At 49.8% G+C, this 14,877-nt stretch overlaps 2 long non-coding RNA genes across 7 annotated transcripts; one reads left to right on the forward strand and one right to left on the reverse strand.

The window, feature by feature from the left end:
* Window positions 1-1,722: 1,722 nt before the first annotated feature.
* Window positions 1,723-6,349, reverse strand: LOC136006489 (uncharacterized). 6 transcript variants are annotated; one of them, XR_010609160.1, is made up of 13 exons: window positions 6,302-6,349; window positions 6,165-6,217; window positions 5,984-6,071; window positions 5,738-5,776; window positions 5,600-5,653; window positions 4,222-5,470; window positions 4,085-4,137; window positions 3,904-3,991; window positions 3,658-3,696; window positions 3,520-3,573; window positions 2,142-3,390; window positions 2,005-2,057; window positions 1,723-1,911 (listed from the first exon to the last, which is right to left on the reverse strand). It is a non-coding gene; the product is annotated as an uncharacterized LOC136006489 (long non-coding RNA). The 6 variants fall into 6 exon arrangements; XR_010609164.1 differs by having other exon boundaries at window positions 2,142-2,207; window positions 3,156-3,390; window positions 6,165-6,343; XR_010609163.1 differs by lacking the exon at window positions 6,165-6,217.
* A 4,516-nt stretch (window positions 6,350-10,865) lies between these two features.
* LOC136006490 (uncharacterized) lies at window positions 10,866-11,526 on the forward strand. The gene is made up of 2 exons (XR_010609165.1): window positions 10,866-11,043; window positions 11,393-11,526. It is a non-coding gene; the product is annotated as an uncharacterized LOC136006490 (long non-coding RNA).
* Window positions 11,527-14,877: the final 3,351 nt, after the last annotated feature.

Here is a 14,877-nt window from a genome sequence, read left to right on the forward strand (position 1 = left end):
ATCCTAAACACCTTTTTGCCAAAACTATATCCCTGCACCTACCGCTGCTCAAACATAGGCTATGACAAATGTTAACTGTCACAGAGATCATTACGGATAAACAGCTACAGTGTGATTATAAAAACCCACCACCTATGTTCCAGAGCTCAAGAACTTCAGGTCAGAGAAAACTAGAGACAAGCATGTAACTGCCAATAGGCTTATTAATATAGGAAAATACAGACATAGTAAGAATACAGTAAAGGGTATGGTTTCATGGTTGCTTAGCTCACCAACCCCAAAGACCCTGTGAAGACCATCAGCAAACCAGGTCCAAGAACTGTCACAGTGGTGCGAGATGGCAGGCTCAACGCTAGCGGATGTCCCCATGTAGGCAACGGTCACCTGGGCAGGATGACCTTCTCCCTCCCTCACGTAGCATGAGGCTTGGGCTTTCATACTCACAAAAAAGCATACTCATTGCGACGCAAGGGGCCATCCTACATCAGATGAAGTAGCCAACAATATCTAGGAAGGTCTGCAAGGGTTACACTTCTTCATGCAGTTCTAAAGCAGAACTCTACAGGGAGGAAACAAAGCTGGACTTGTCATGAAACAGCCAAAGCAGCTATCTCTGCAAAGAGCCAAAGACAACAAACAGTACTTTCCCACCCTTGTGTGTTTCACCACAGACCATTGCCTGTTGTCCCTGACACAACAGCACAGACTTAAGCAGCACAAATAGCACCTTTATATCCTTGCTTTTGATTCTAAAGTACTAGCTTCACTACAGCTGTCCATTCCTCTCCAAGGCCCCTCCAAGTGTGTTCTGAGACTTCCAGACATTCTGACTCAGATACTACATCGGAACACTATATTTCAAAGCCCTTCCTGCCATTCTGACATTGTCCCCCACCCCTGCCCCAAAAAAAAACAGTACCTTCACTTAGCATGCATTGTACCATGGGTCTTCAGGCAGCCTCCCTGCTCAGAACTCCTGCAGCAGACTTCACCAATGCCACACCCGTTACCAAGATCCTCTTCATCATCTGCCAGAAGCAAACAAAGAAAGGGGAACACACTATCCTGGCCGTCATCACCACCACACCAGCCGACCAGAGCGACCTGACCTATCATAACCTTCTGCCTCCTCCAAGTATCCTCAACATCGTGCTCGCTTTGCCTGTCCCAAACGGACTAGGACTAGGACTCTCATGGATTCTGCAACCTAGCAGTGCAATAGAGAAAAATGACCAGAGTGTTTGCAAAAACGGACTAACCCCACTATCCTCCTGCTTACCTCCCTGACTCACCTCAAGCACTCATCTGACTCCCAAGCTATAGGACAGGCCCTGCAATACCAAATGCAAATAGTCAATCCCTTTGCCATGTTCTCCTCATTGCCCAGACATCACACACACACACAAAAACCCCTTAACTCTTTACAACTATCCACGCTTTGTGCCTTCACATCTCCCAAGCTGGCGGCAGCACGTGAAAAAGAAACAAAAGCAGGCATGCTGAGAGAGGGCTCAAAGATGCACCTTTAACTTACCAAGTGCCATCTCCTTCTATTGTCATTTTACTGCTCGCACAGTGGACTTTGCAGATCTTTGGTTCCCTGTATGAGACAATGTATCGCTTACAAAGTACAACACAAGAGAAGCTTCAAATTCCTGGTTGTTCTCAACTCTAAGCACACACACACACACACAAACCCCTTAACTCCTCACAGCCCTCCTCCGTTGGCACCCTCACCTCTCCCGAGTTACCTGTGGCACCTGAAACACAAAGGGAAACAGACAAACGCTGAGAGAGGGTTCCAAGATGCACCCTGCCCTCACCAAGTCCCATCTCCCTCTCCCGTCACTCTGCTGCTCGTCCGCTGGCCTTTGCACGTCTTCCGTTCTCTTCTTTGAGCCCGTGCACCCCCTGCAGAACACAACATTAAGAGCTGGTTTTAATTTCACAAAAACTACAAGGCACTCCATCAGGTGCTGCTTCACTCTGCTAAGCATAGCTCACCTAGTCCAAGTCAGCTCTGGGGCACAGACCTCGCTGCGCTCCTCGCTCCGCACCTCCAAATTCAAAACGCACAGCAAGCCAGAAGACAGCCAGGAGAGTAAGCTGGAACTTCCTTCTGACACCACAATTTTACCCACCTGGTACCATCACTCCGCTCAACCCTCCTACATCAGCCTCTCACACGTGGCTATCCATCACGCCGTCTGCAAGAACAACCTGGCATTATTCACCGCAATGCCAAGCAAACCTTAGTCTGCCTTTAAGTCTCAGGCCAGACTCACACCGACGCTCAGGTTGACATGCATACACAGACTGACATTCACACACTCTCAACACAGACCCTCACACCCTCTGGCTCACACACTAACTCCACATAATACTACCACTCCCACTCCCAAGCAGACTCTCTTGCCCTCACTCATTCATTACAAGCTTATTCCCAGAGCTCTTCTGTCCAGTCACACAGATCATCAAGAGTAGACAGCTACACTGTGATTATAAAAACCCACCACCTACGCTCCAGAGCTCGAGAACTCCAGGTCAGAGAAAACCAGAGACAAACAGAACTGCCAACTACTTTATTAACATAGGAAACTATAGAGATCGTCAAGGATACTTCTCATGGCTGCTTATCTTACCAACCCCAAGGACCCTGCCAAGACCACCAGCAAACCAGCTCCGAGAATCATCACGGCCGTGCGAGGCGGCAGGCTCAACCTTAGCGGGCGTCCCCGCGCAGGCAACGTTCACCTGGGTGGGATGAGCTGCTGCCTCCCTCACACGGCATGAGGCTCGGGCTTCCATACTCACAAACGGGCACGCTCATTGCGACGCAGGGGGCCAGCCCACGTCGCAAGAAGTGGCCAACAATATCTGGGAAGGTCTGCAAGGCTCAGGACTTTTCCAGGCAGTTCTAAAGCACAACTTCCTGGGTAGGAAACAAAGCTGGACTCGTCTTGAAACAGCCAAAGCACCACTCTCTGCGAGGAGCCAAAGGCGACAAACAGCACTTGCCCACCCTTGTGTGTTTCACCACGGACCATTACCTATTGTCCCGGACGCGACACCCCAGATTTAAGCCCCACAAATGGCACCTTTTCATCCTGGCATTTAAATCTGAGGCACCACCTGCGCTATAGCTGACCATTTACCTCCCAGCCACCTCCGACTGCGTCCTCAGACATTCTGGCTCAAATACTACATTGGAATGCTACATCTCAAACCCCTTCCTGCCATTCTGACGTTGTATCCCACGCCCTCGCCTCCTACAGGAGGCCCTCTACTTAGCGTGCGTAGTGCCGTGCGTCTCGAGGCGGCCTCACTGCTCAGAACTCCAACAGCAGCCGCCAGCCATGTTGCTGCCGTTACCAAGTTCCTCTTCATCATCTGCCAGAAACAAACAAAGAAAGGGGAACACGTTGTGCTGGCCATCATCTCCAGCATCCCAGCCATCCAGCCCGGCCTCTTCCTTACCAACCGTCTGCCTCCTCCCAAGCTCCTCAACACCGTGCTCACCTGTGCCAAAGCCATTCCAGACTCTGACGCCGGGCCTCTCCTCCCCTGCGTGCCCTAGGAGTGCAACAGAAGCCAGTGACCATGGTTCTTGCCAAAGTGACCCACTCCACAATCCTTCCGCTTACCTCCCTGACTCACCTCAAGCACTCATCCGACTCCCAACCTAGAGGGCAACACCTGCAATACCAAACACAAATACTGAACCCCTTTACCACGTTCTTCTCAACTCTAAGCTCACACACACACACACACACAAACCCCTTAACTCCTCACAGCCCTCCTCCGTTGGCACCCTCACCTCTCCCGAGTTACCTGTGGCACCTGAAACACAAAGGGAAACAGACAAACGCTGAGAGAGGGTTCCAAGATGCACCCTGCCCTCACCAAGTCCCATCTCCCTCTCCCGTCACTCTGCTGCTCGTCCGCTGGCCTTTGCACGTCTTCCGTTCTCTTCTTTGAGCCCGTGCACCCCCTGCAGAACACAACATTAAGAGCTGGTTTTAATTTCACAAAAACTACAAGGCACTCCATCAGGTGCTGCTTCACTCTGCTAAGCATAGCTCACCTAGTCCAAGTCAGCTCTGGGGCACAGACCTCGCTGCGCTCCTCGCTCCGCACCTCCAAATTCAAAACGCACAGCAAGCCAGAAGACAGCCAGGAGAGTAAGCTGGAACTTCCTTCTGACACCACAATTTTACCCACCTGGTACCATCACTCCGCTCAACCCTCCTACATCAGCCTCTCACACGTGGCTATCCATCACGCCGTCTGCAAGAACAACCTGGCATTATTCACCGCAATGCCAAGCAAACCTTAGTCTGCCTTTAAGTCTCAGGCCAGACTCACACCGACGCTCAGGTTGACATGCATACACAGACTGACATTCACACACTCTCAACACAGACCCTCACACCCTCTGGCTCACACACTAACTCCACATAATACTACCACTCCCACTCCCAAGCAGACTCTCTTGCCCTCACTCATTCATTACAAGCTTATTCCCAGAGCTCTTCTGTCCAGTCACACAGATCATCAAGAGTAGACAGCTACACTGTGATTATAAAAACCCACCACCTACGCTCCAGAGCTCGAGAACTCCAGGTCAGAGAAAACCAGAGACAAACAGAACTGCCAACTACTTTATTAACATAGGAAACTATAGAGATCGTCAAGGATACTTCTCATGGCTGCTTATCTTACCAACCCCAAGGACCCTGCCAAGACCACCAGCAAACCAGCTCCGAGAATCATCACGGCCGTGCGAGGCGGCAGGCTCAACCTTAGCGGGCGTCCCCGCGCAGGCAACGTTCACCTGGGTGGGATGAGCTGCTGCCTCCCTCACACGGCATGAGGCTCGGGCTTCCATACTCACAAACGGGCACGCTCATTGCGACGCAGGGGGCCAGCCCACGTCGCAAGAAGTGGCCAACAATATCTGGGAAGGTCTGCAAGGCTCAGGACTTTTCCAGGCAGTTCTAAAGCACAACTTCCTGGGTAGGAAACAAAGCTGGACTCGTCTTGAAACAGCCAAAGCACCACTCTCTGCGAGGAGCCAAAGGCGACAAACAGCACTTGCCCACCCTTGTGTGTTTCACCACGGACCATTACCTATTGTCCCGGACGCGACACCCCAGACTTAAGCCCCACAAATGGCACCTTTTCATCCTGGCATTTAAATCTGAGGCACCACCTGCGCTATAGCTGACCATTTACCTCCCAGCCACCTCCGACTGTGTCCTCAGACATTCTGGCTCAAATACTACATTGGAATGCTACATCTCAAACCCCTTCCTGCCATTCTGACGTTGTATCCCACGCCCTCGCCTCCTACAGGAGGCCCTCTACTTAGCGTGCGTAGTGCCGTGCGTCTCGAGGCGGCCTCACTGCTCAGAACTCCCACAGCAGCCGCCAGCCATGTTGCTGCCGTTACCAAGTTCCTCTTCATCATCTGCCAGAAACAAACAAAGAAAGGGGAACACGTTGTGCTGGCCATCATCTCCAGCATCCCAGCCATCCAGCCCGGCCTCTTCCTTACCAACCGTCTGCCTCCTCCCAAGCTCCTCAACACCGTGCTCACCTGTGCCAAAGCCATTCCAGACTCTGACGCCGGGCCTCTCCTCCCCTGCGTGCCCTAGGAGTGCAACAGAAGCCAGTGACCATGGTTCTTGCCAAAGTGACCCACTCCACAATCCTTCCGCTTACCTCCCTGACTCACCTCAAGCACTCATCCGACTCCCAACCTAGAGGGCAACACCTGCAATACCAAACACAAATACTGAACCCCTTTACCACGTTCTTCTCAACTCTAAGCTCACACACACACACACACACAAACCCCTTAACTCCTCACAGCCCTCCTCCGTTGGCACCCTCACCTCTCCCGAGTTACCTGTGGCACCTGAAACACAAAGGGAAACAGACAAACGCTGAGAGAGGGTTCCAAGATGCACCCTGCCCTCACCAAGTCCCATCACCCTCTCTCGTCACTCTGCTGCTCGTCCGCTGGCCTTTGCACGTCTTCCGTTCTCTTCTTTGAGCCCGTGCACCCCCTGCAGAACACAACATTAAGAGCTGGTTTTAATTTCACAAAAACTACAAGGCACTCCATCAGGTGCTGCTTCACTCTGCTAAGCATAGCCCACCTAGTCCAAGTCAGCTCTGGGGCACAGACCTCGCTGCGCTCCTCGCTCCGCACCTCCAAATTCAAAACGCACAGCAAGCCATAAGACAGCCAGGAGAGTAAGCTGGAACTTCCTTCTGACACCACAATTTTACCCACCTGGTACCATCACTCCGCTCAACCCTCCCAACATAAAAGACGAGACCTGCAATACCAAACACAAATACTGAATCTTTTTGCCATGTTTTTCTAAACATGAGGGCATCACACTCAAAATGAAGCCCTTTACCTTTTTATAGCTGGAACTGGAAGCTGGATGAAAGCCTTAGAAGGCTCCTGCTGATGTGACTGAAAAGAAAGCTGTTCTCTGCTTTATGTTTGTAAGTAATGAACACGAATGCCTGACCAGCTTTTAACCAGCCAACACAAGCACTCAGTATATAAAGGACTAAGTTCCAAGAACAAGCTTAACACTTTCAGTTCTAGCAGTGAGTTGGAAGCACCAAAACAGCTCACAAGCTAATGCACTCATTAAAACAGTCAAGCTGTACTACCCTGCCCACTATAAGATGGTGCTAAAAAAAGTCCCACTTAATTTTTCTCATCCCCATGGTGTATTTCAAATCTCTTTCTGCTATCCTGATGCTGTTTCCCCCGTCTGTTCTGTGGAAAACTAATCTTTCGGCTTAGTTTTTATAGTGTCTTAAGTCTCAAACTAAAATTGTTGCTCAGATCTCCCACGCTAGACACATGGGTGTTTACTGCACCCACCCTATTTTTTTTTATCATTTGCAGTAACAGGAGTAAAAGGAAAAAATAAAAGAACTGCCACACAACATTCTGTAGATTAAGACAAGGAAATTCCCTGAAATATTTATTATATACAGACTGTAATGAACAAGCACTCTGTAATTTAGAGTTTTAAAATGAGAAATATACAAGCTGAAAAGCATTCTTTTATCTTTCCCTGCCAAAAGTCATCAGTTATTTAACAGTCACTACATCCCAAAAGAACATTAATATTATGTTTTGGTATTCTTTAGACCCAAGTGTCCAACTTAGTTTTTGAAAGAGCACAAACCCAAAGGCACTCTTGAAGTAACTCTTAAACATATAAATGGAATGTTTGTTCAGTAACCACTGCTACAAGTATTTTATGAGAAATAAAATAAAAGACAAGTAATAAGAACATAAACTGTAAACAAATTTTTCTTTAAGTTCTGTGGCTGAGAGCAATTAAAAAAAACACTTACCTGAACACCACCACTAACAACAGCACCTCAAGTAAAACCACAGCACAAAGAAATTCATTTATACAAGAAGATGCAAAACCAAAGATAGCTTAAAAAATTAGCTCAGAAAAAATCATTTCAAAGAACTCAAAAAACAAAAGCAATACACACATCATTAAAACCACAAAACACCCCAAAGACCTTACCTTGAATAGCAACAAACCCTAAAGAAGACCCTTACTCTGAAGCTGTGCCTTATATACCCCAGGCCCCACCCACAACCCCCCCCCAGTGCCCTGGCTCAGGGTGGGGCAAACCAGCTGCTGGGATAAAAACAGCCTGACAAGGTGCACCTGGTTTTTGTTGTTTTGGGTTTGGTTTCTTGGCTGCTCTCTGATTTTAACTTCTTGGGTTTCTTTTTGGGGCTTAGATTTCTATTCAAAATTCTCAGATTCCATAGCTTCACTTTTATGAAGATAGGCTCAAAGCTATACTTGGTTTCAGACTGGGTGGGGGTTTTCTGTCTCATTCTAGGGCTTAGTCTCAAAGAGGTTTTCTTCCACACAGACTGGCTCAGGCTCATATACTTAAACAGCACAGACACTCTAGTTCAGATTTAGGCTCAATTTGGCATTGACTGGCTCACCCAACCACACGAGTCTCACATCGAGACTAACACAGGCTTCCTGGTTCAGACTCGCTCTCACATTCTAACTAAACAAAGACATTCAGGTGATTTAGCCAAGGTGAGCAAAGCTTAGACCACCCAAGCAGCTATTTATTTTAGGGTCTTGTCATTTTCATAAAGCTGTAATTACTTTTTGTTGGTGGTGTATTCCAGGGGGTGTACACGTTAGAATAAAGGGATGGAAAAGCTCTGAGGGCTAGTGGATGAGTAGTAAAGTGACAGGAGAGAGAGATGGGACTTCCTGAGGGAAAGGTGCAGCTTCTGTATCTCTGTCAGTGTGTGCATGTTCCCTTTTCTTTTCTAGGTGCTGCAGATAACTCGAGGGAGGTGAAGCTGCAGACTCAGGAGGGCTGTGAGAAGATCGGGGGTTGTGTGTGTTGGGTGTGCTTAATTGTTGAGAAGAGCATGGCAAAGGGGTTCAGTATTTGTGCTCGGTGTTGCAGGGCTGCCCTCTACCTTTGGAGTCAGATGAGTGCTTGAAGTGAGTCAGACAGGTAAGGAGAAGAATAGTGGGGTCGGTCACTTTTTGCAAGCAGGGTGATCATTTGTCTCTATTGTACTCCTAGGACCTGGAGAGGAGGAGAGGCTCAATGTCGGACTCCACTGTGGGTTTGGAACAGGCAAGCACAATGTTGATGAGCTTTGAAGGAGGAAGAGGGCTGTTACAGAGCAGGCCAGCACTGGTGGGTGGGGTGGTGGTGATGATGGTGGCCAGCACAGTGTGTTCCTGTTTGCTCGTTTGTTTGCTGCAGGTGATAACGAGAAACTTGGCAGCTGTGGCAAGTTCACAGGACTCTGATGTGAGTGTTCTGAGCATCAAGGCCAGCTTGAAACCCATGGCACTATGGAAGCTAAGTAGAGGGACTGCTGCTTGGGGCTGGAGGGTGGGGGACAAGGTCCGGGTGGCAGGAAGGGGTTTGAAATGTAGCATGGGGCTGAGGGAAAGGCAGGGGGTTACTCTGTAGCGTGAGCTTACATGGGTAGGGCAGCTACAGCTTGACTGTGTTAGGGAGGGAGGGTGTCACCCCCAGCCCTTCCCTCAGTGACCTGGGTCAGGGGTGGGGCAAACCCCCAGCTGGGATAAGAGCACCCTGACGATCCACAGCTGGGTCTTGTTTCGTCTGGTTCTGGTTCATTGCCTGCTCCCCGGCTTTAATTTTCTGGCTTTCATTGGCTTAGACTCATATTCAAGACTGGCAGACAGTGCAGGCTCCTTCTCACACAGACTGGCTCAGACTCATACTCACGTTTAAGCTGCACAGACGTTGTCTGGCGCTGACTTCTCACACTCACTTAGGCTTAGTCTGACACTGACTGGCTCATGCATCCACACAAATCTCACGTTGATTCTAACACAGAATTCCTGGTTCTGACTACCTGGCTAAGACTCCCTGGCTCAAACTCATCCTCACACTCGAGCTGGAAAATAACATTCAGATTACTCAGTCAAGGTGAGCCATGCTTGGAACACCCCGGTAGCAACTTATTTCAGGGTCGGCCAAAGCTTCTGTTTTTCTCTCCATGAGTGCCTGTTTCCATTTCTTTTTTAGGTGCCACACTTAAATCAAGAGAGGTGAAGCTGCCAGCTGAAGAGGGCTGTGAGAAGGTTGTCTGTGTGAGTGGTGAGTAAGAGCTGAGAATAACATGGCAAAAGGTTCAGTAGTAGTGTTGGTTATTGCAGGTCTTGAGTTCTACTTTTGGAGTCAGATGAGTATTTGAGGTGAGTCGGAGAGGTAACAATAATGGTTGTGGGGGTTGGTTACATTTTACAAGCACCATGGTCATTTCTTTCTATTGTACTCCTAGGTCCTAGAGTGCAGGAGAAGCCCAGCATTGTATTCTGCAATAGATTGGGAGTAGGTGAGCATAATGTAAAGGCGAAGTAGAGTTACAGAAAAGGCTGGCATAGATGGCTGGGATGCTGGAGAGGATGGCCAGCACAACGTGTTGCCCTTTTTTTGTTTCTGTCAGAAACAATCTCAGAAGAGCAACTTGGCAAGGGCAGCAACATGGCTGTCATCTGCTGTGGGAGTTCCGAGCAGTGAGGCCGCCTCGAGACGCACGGCACTACGCACGCTAAGTAGAGGGCCTCCTGTAGGAGGTGAGGGCGTGGGGGACAATGTCAGAATGGCAGGAAGGGGCTTGAGATGTAGCATTCCAATGTAGTATTTGAGCCAGAATGTCTGAGGACACAGTAGAGGGTGCCTGGAGGTAAATGGTCAGCTCTAGTGAAGGTAGTGCCTCAGAGTTAAAAGACAGGATGCAAAAGTGCCATTTGTGGGGCTTAAGTGTGGGGTGTTGTGCCGGGGACAATAGGTAATGGTCCGTGGTGAAACACACAAGGGTGCAAAAGTACTGTTTGTTGTCTTTGGCTTCCCCACAGAGAGTGATGCTTTGGCTGTTTGATTACAAGTCCAGCTTTGGTGCCTACTCAGAAAGTTGTGCTTTAGAACTGCCTGGAAAAGTCCTGAGCCTTGCAGACCTTCCCAGATATTGTTGGCCACTTCTTGCGACGTGGGCTGGCCCCCTGTGTCGCAATGAGCGTGGCTGCTTGTGAGTATGGAAGCCCGAGCCTCATGCTAGGTGAGGGAGGCAGAAGCTCATCCCACCCAGGTGACCGTTGCCTGCGCGGGGACGCCCGCTAAGGTTGAGCCTGCCGCCTCGCACGGCTGTGATGATTCTCGGAGCTGGTTTGCATATGGTCTTCACAGGGTCCTTGGGGTTCGTAAGTCTGTTCTCATGGGTTCAGCAGTAGCAGTCTTTTTTTCTCTTTCTTCGTAGCTGGTGCAGCAGTGTGTTTTGACTTCCAGCCTGGGAACAGAGCTGATAACACAAATGTTTTAGTCTGACCAAGGACTTTCTGATCCTCATGCTCTGCCAGGGAGGAGGGAAAGCCGGGAGGAAGCAGAGAACAGGACACCTGACCCAAGCTAGCCAAAGAGGTATTCCGTACCACAGCACATCATGCCCAGGATCTAACTGTGAGTTACCTGGAAGGGCTAGAGACTGCAGGGTTGGATGAGGTATGGGTTGGAGCTCGGTTTGGCTGGGGGGCAGGCGAGTTATCAGTCGACTGGTGGTGAGGTGTTGTATTCTCTTCCCTTGTTATTTCCCTTATTATTATCATTATTGGTGGTAGTGACTTGTGTTCTACCTTAGTTAATAACTCTTCTTAACTCAACTTGTGGGATTTGCATTCTTTTCGATTCTCCTCTCTGTCCCCCCAGGAGTAGGGGGAGGGCAAGAAGGGGGGGAGTGAGAGAGCAATTGTGTGATTTATGGCTGACCTTGTATAAACCACGACGGTTGTTTTACTATTAATCTGGTCAGATCTGTCGTTATCTCAACCCTTCGAGCTCCACGTTGGGTGCCAAAAAGAACCCATGACAGTAAGATAAGCAACCATGAGAAGTATCCTTCACTATCTCTATAGTATCCCATGTTAATAAACTAGTTGAGAGTTCTCTGTTTGTCTCTGGTTTTCTTTTAGCTGGAGCTCTTGCACTCTGGAATGTAGGTGGTGGGTTTCTATAATCAGTGTAGCTGTCTACTCCTCATGATCTGTGTGAATGGACAGAAGAGCTCTGGGAATAAGCTTGTAATTAATGAGTCAGGGCCAGAGAGTCTGCTTGTGAGTGGGTGTGATAGTATATCAAGAGTCAGTGTCTGAGCCAGAGTGTCTGAGTGTCTCCAGGCTGCTTTCGTATCTCTGTTATCTTGGCATCCCGTTTCATTGGTTAGGACATTGTCTGTGCATTTTCATGCTCGTGGGTCTTGAATTTTGGGTCGTGCTCATGGGTCTTCATGCTTTTTGCATGTCCATCATGTCAGGTTTTGTGGTTGTTTTTGGAAACACATGGTCATGTCGGACTTTGTTCTCAGGCTCCTGAGGAGCCCTGTTGCGTTGCTCTTGCGGCTGTGCAGGTGATCTGGGTGGATGTAGTGTTCCATCTGGGAGGTAGTCTACCTCTTCAGATTTTTCTCTCTTTTCGGTGTCACAGAGTCTGTAGTGTTCTTTGTGTGTGTGTGTGTGTTTGCCTTGCAGTTGCTCTGCTCATGGTCAGTAGTTGGGCCAGGTGGAGCATCTGTAGTGCAAGTCTGTGTGTACTACGATTAGAGGCAAAGCTTGTGCATTTTCTTGGGATGGAGGTTACAGGTTCTGGGCTCATCAACAGTCTTTAGAGATAAAAGGTTGTGTGGGTATTAACTGAGTTGTTTTTTAGCATCTCGGTGGTAATTTTGCAGTTGTTTTTTCAGATATGTTATGAATCAGTTGTCAACGTGATGAAAGTAGTCTTGCATCAAGGAGCTGTGGCAGAGATGCACAGCAATCGGTAGAGACTCGTACAGACCCCATAGCGATCACATAACGACCACACCATGATGGGCTGGGGGGGCGGTGTGGCGCCCGGGTGTCTCGCTGCTGCCATCTTGTGTCCAGAGTTCGGTACTGCAGCCCGGGCTCCGCGCATGAGCCGTGGTGCTCCCTTTGTCCCCGCTGCTGTCCCCGGAAGTGGCCCGTGTCACGTGGTGGCCGCCGCGGTTGCGGGTTGATGTGCGGGCATGTCCGCGGGGTGCTCGTGGCCGCAGCCCGGTGTTGGCGCGCCGGCTCCGGTCCCTCCGCGCGCCGTTTCGGTGCCGCATGCGCAGCGCCCGGGAGCAGCATGGCGGCGGGCAGGGTCCGGGTCCGGGTCCCGGCAGCGGCGGCAGCAGCTGAGGTCCGAGCGCGCCGGGGTTATCGGGGAGGCGAGCGGGCCCGGCGGCCCGCCCGTCCGTCCGTGCCTTGGGCGGGCGCAGAGGGGCGGCTCCTGCCCGCTGGCTGCCCGCGCGGGAAGCCTCACAGCGCCAGGGGCTCGGTACTGGGGGGAGTAAAGACCCGGGGCGGGGGTTACCCGGAGGTCCTTAATTCACACTGTGCCTTCACTGGCAGGGGAAGGGGCGGAGGTGGAAATACCCGATTAGGAAGCAGCCACGGAATTCCCTGTTTCTTTCCTCTGATCTAAACGTGCGGGTGGTTTGGAAATGAGACTGTTCACTGGAGCTTGAAGGTGCTGAGAGATCTGGAGCCTGACATTCTCCCTTCATGAAATGAGTCAGGTCTGCGGCAGCAGGGGCAGGGCTCATTGCCCTCCTTTTGTTCTGCAAATAGACCTTGCCGCGTTGTGCCCTAGGGGACCCCAGCTGGCTCATTGCAGCCTTTCCCTTGAGACTGTCAGCGAGGATTTCAGTTGCTGCTGCTGCTCCCCTGGTTTCCCCCGGTTTGGACACCGGCCTTGCTGCAGTAGCCATCAGGTTTCTTCATAAATGCTTGGTATTCTGGATGCAGAGACAGCGTTGTGAGGGAGCTGATCCGGATCTCAATCTGTCTTGCGAGGTGCTTGTAGCAGGAGATGAATCGAGCTACCAGACTGGGTGGCTTTAGGGCTGCTCTGTTTATGCTGAATGATTTAAAGTCTCAACCTGTTGAGAACAGACAAAATCTTTATGTGTTCTGCTGTTGATTTGCCCTGGTCGTCGATCTGAAGGCCTTAGATGTGGCAGCAGTTGGTCTAAGGGTTGCTCATGGAATTTTCTGCTATCTAAAAATTATGCCGTCTGAACATGAAATGGAGTTTGTCTCATTAAAGCTTTACAAATGCCCTTTGAATCCTAGTGCTTTTAATGTGTGAGACAGCTGTGGATGGGCCAGTGTGCAGCCTGTGTCCAGCACCCTACAGGACAGAATATGTCTGACCTGGCTGGTCGCTGCGTGCGGCTGAAAATGAGCGTAGTGTCACAGGAGGTTACTTGAGGATGAATTGAAAATGTTCCAGGACTTGTTTCTGGGGAAGTCTCCTGTTTCTAGACTGTCCTGGTGCTCTGTGGACAGGCTTCTGGCAGTGTGTTGTCTGTGCAGGTGTCCAGCAGGCCCCTTCCTCTTCTTTCTTATGTCCTTTTAGGGTTCAATTTCAGAGCTCTCTGGCAGGCACATGGTACCCCAACTTATTGTTTAATTGCAGCAGCAGTTTGCAGCGGCTTAGTTTCATGGGTTGTACGAAGATAGTCAAGTGGTTCTGCAAGCTGGGTGTTATCAGTCCTCGCAAGGTCTGTATGTATCAGGAGGTGATGGAATACTTCCATGTGGTTGTGGTATTGTGGCAAGTATCCTTTAGGACTTAAGTACTCCACAGCAGTAGAGGAGAGTGTCTCAAACCAGTTCTTAAGGCTCCTGAGTTATGTGCTGAATTATGTATTGCTTAATTTTGGGCACAGAAAGTATGTGATCACATCAATTAGATGTTGTAGTTGGGAGAGCTAGTGCCTAGGTTTAAACAGTTAAGTGAGAAGTGTAGAGAGCTTAACAACTGAATGGCTAAGTAACAAAGGGCATGATACCGTGCAGCTGGTGGAAATGTAGGCCCCCAGGGCACAGCAATCTCGTGGTTAATGTTTACCCTGATTTGCTTAAGAAACAGGATATGCATCTTGCTGAGATAAGAGCAACGGTATCTTGCTGGAATAGCACAATGGTCTTGCTTGGGCAAGTTGGGACATGTCGAGACATGTTGAGACAAGAAGTGGTCACAGTTACCTGGAGACCCCTGCGTCGACACAGGCTGACCAATGATTTTGCTGTATCTTATCAGACAATGTAACTAACCCTGCAAGCTATAAAAGTGGATGTATCTTGCTAAATAAACGAGGCTTGCTGACCATGAGAGCATGAGGCTTGTCTCCCGCGACTCCAACAACTGGCGCCCGAACAGGGACCCTTCCCTTTGCCTGAAGGAGTTGCGTTGGGTGCAGGTCTCGATTTAAAGACGGCTTCTGCAGAA

This window comes from Lathamus discolor, unplaced genomic scaffold, assembly GCF_037157495.1.
Source record: "Lathamus discolor isolate bLatDis1 unplaced genomic scaffold, bLatDis1.hap1 Scaffold_238, whole genome shotgun sequence".
Lineage (NCBI taxonomy): Eukaryota > Metazoa > Chordata > Aves > Psittaciformes > Psittacidae > Lathamus > Lathamus discolor.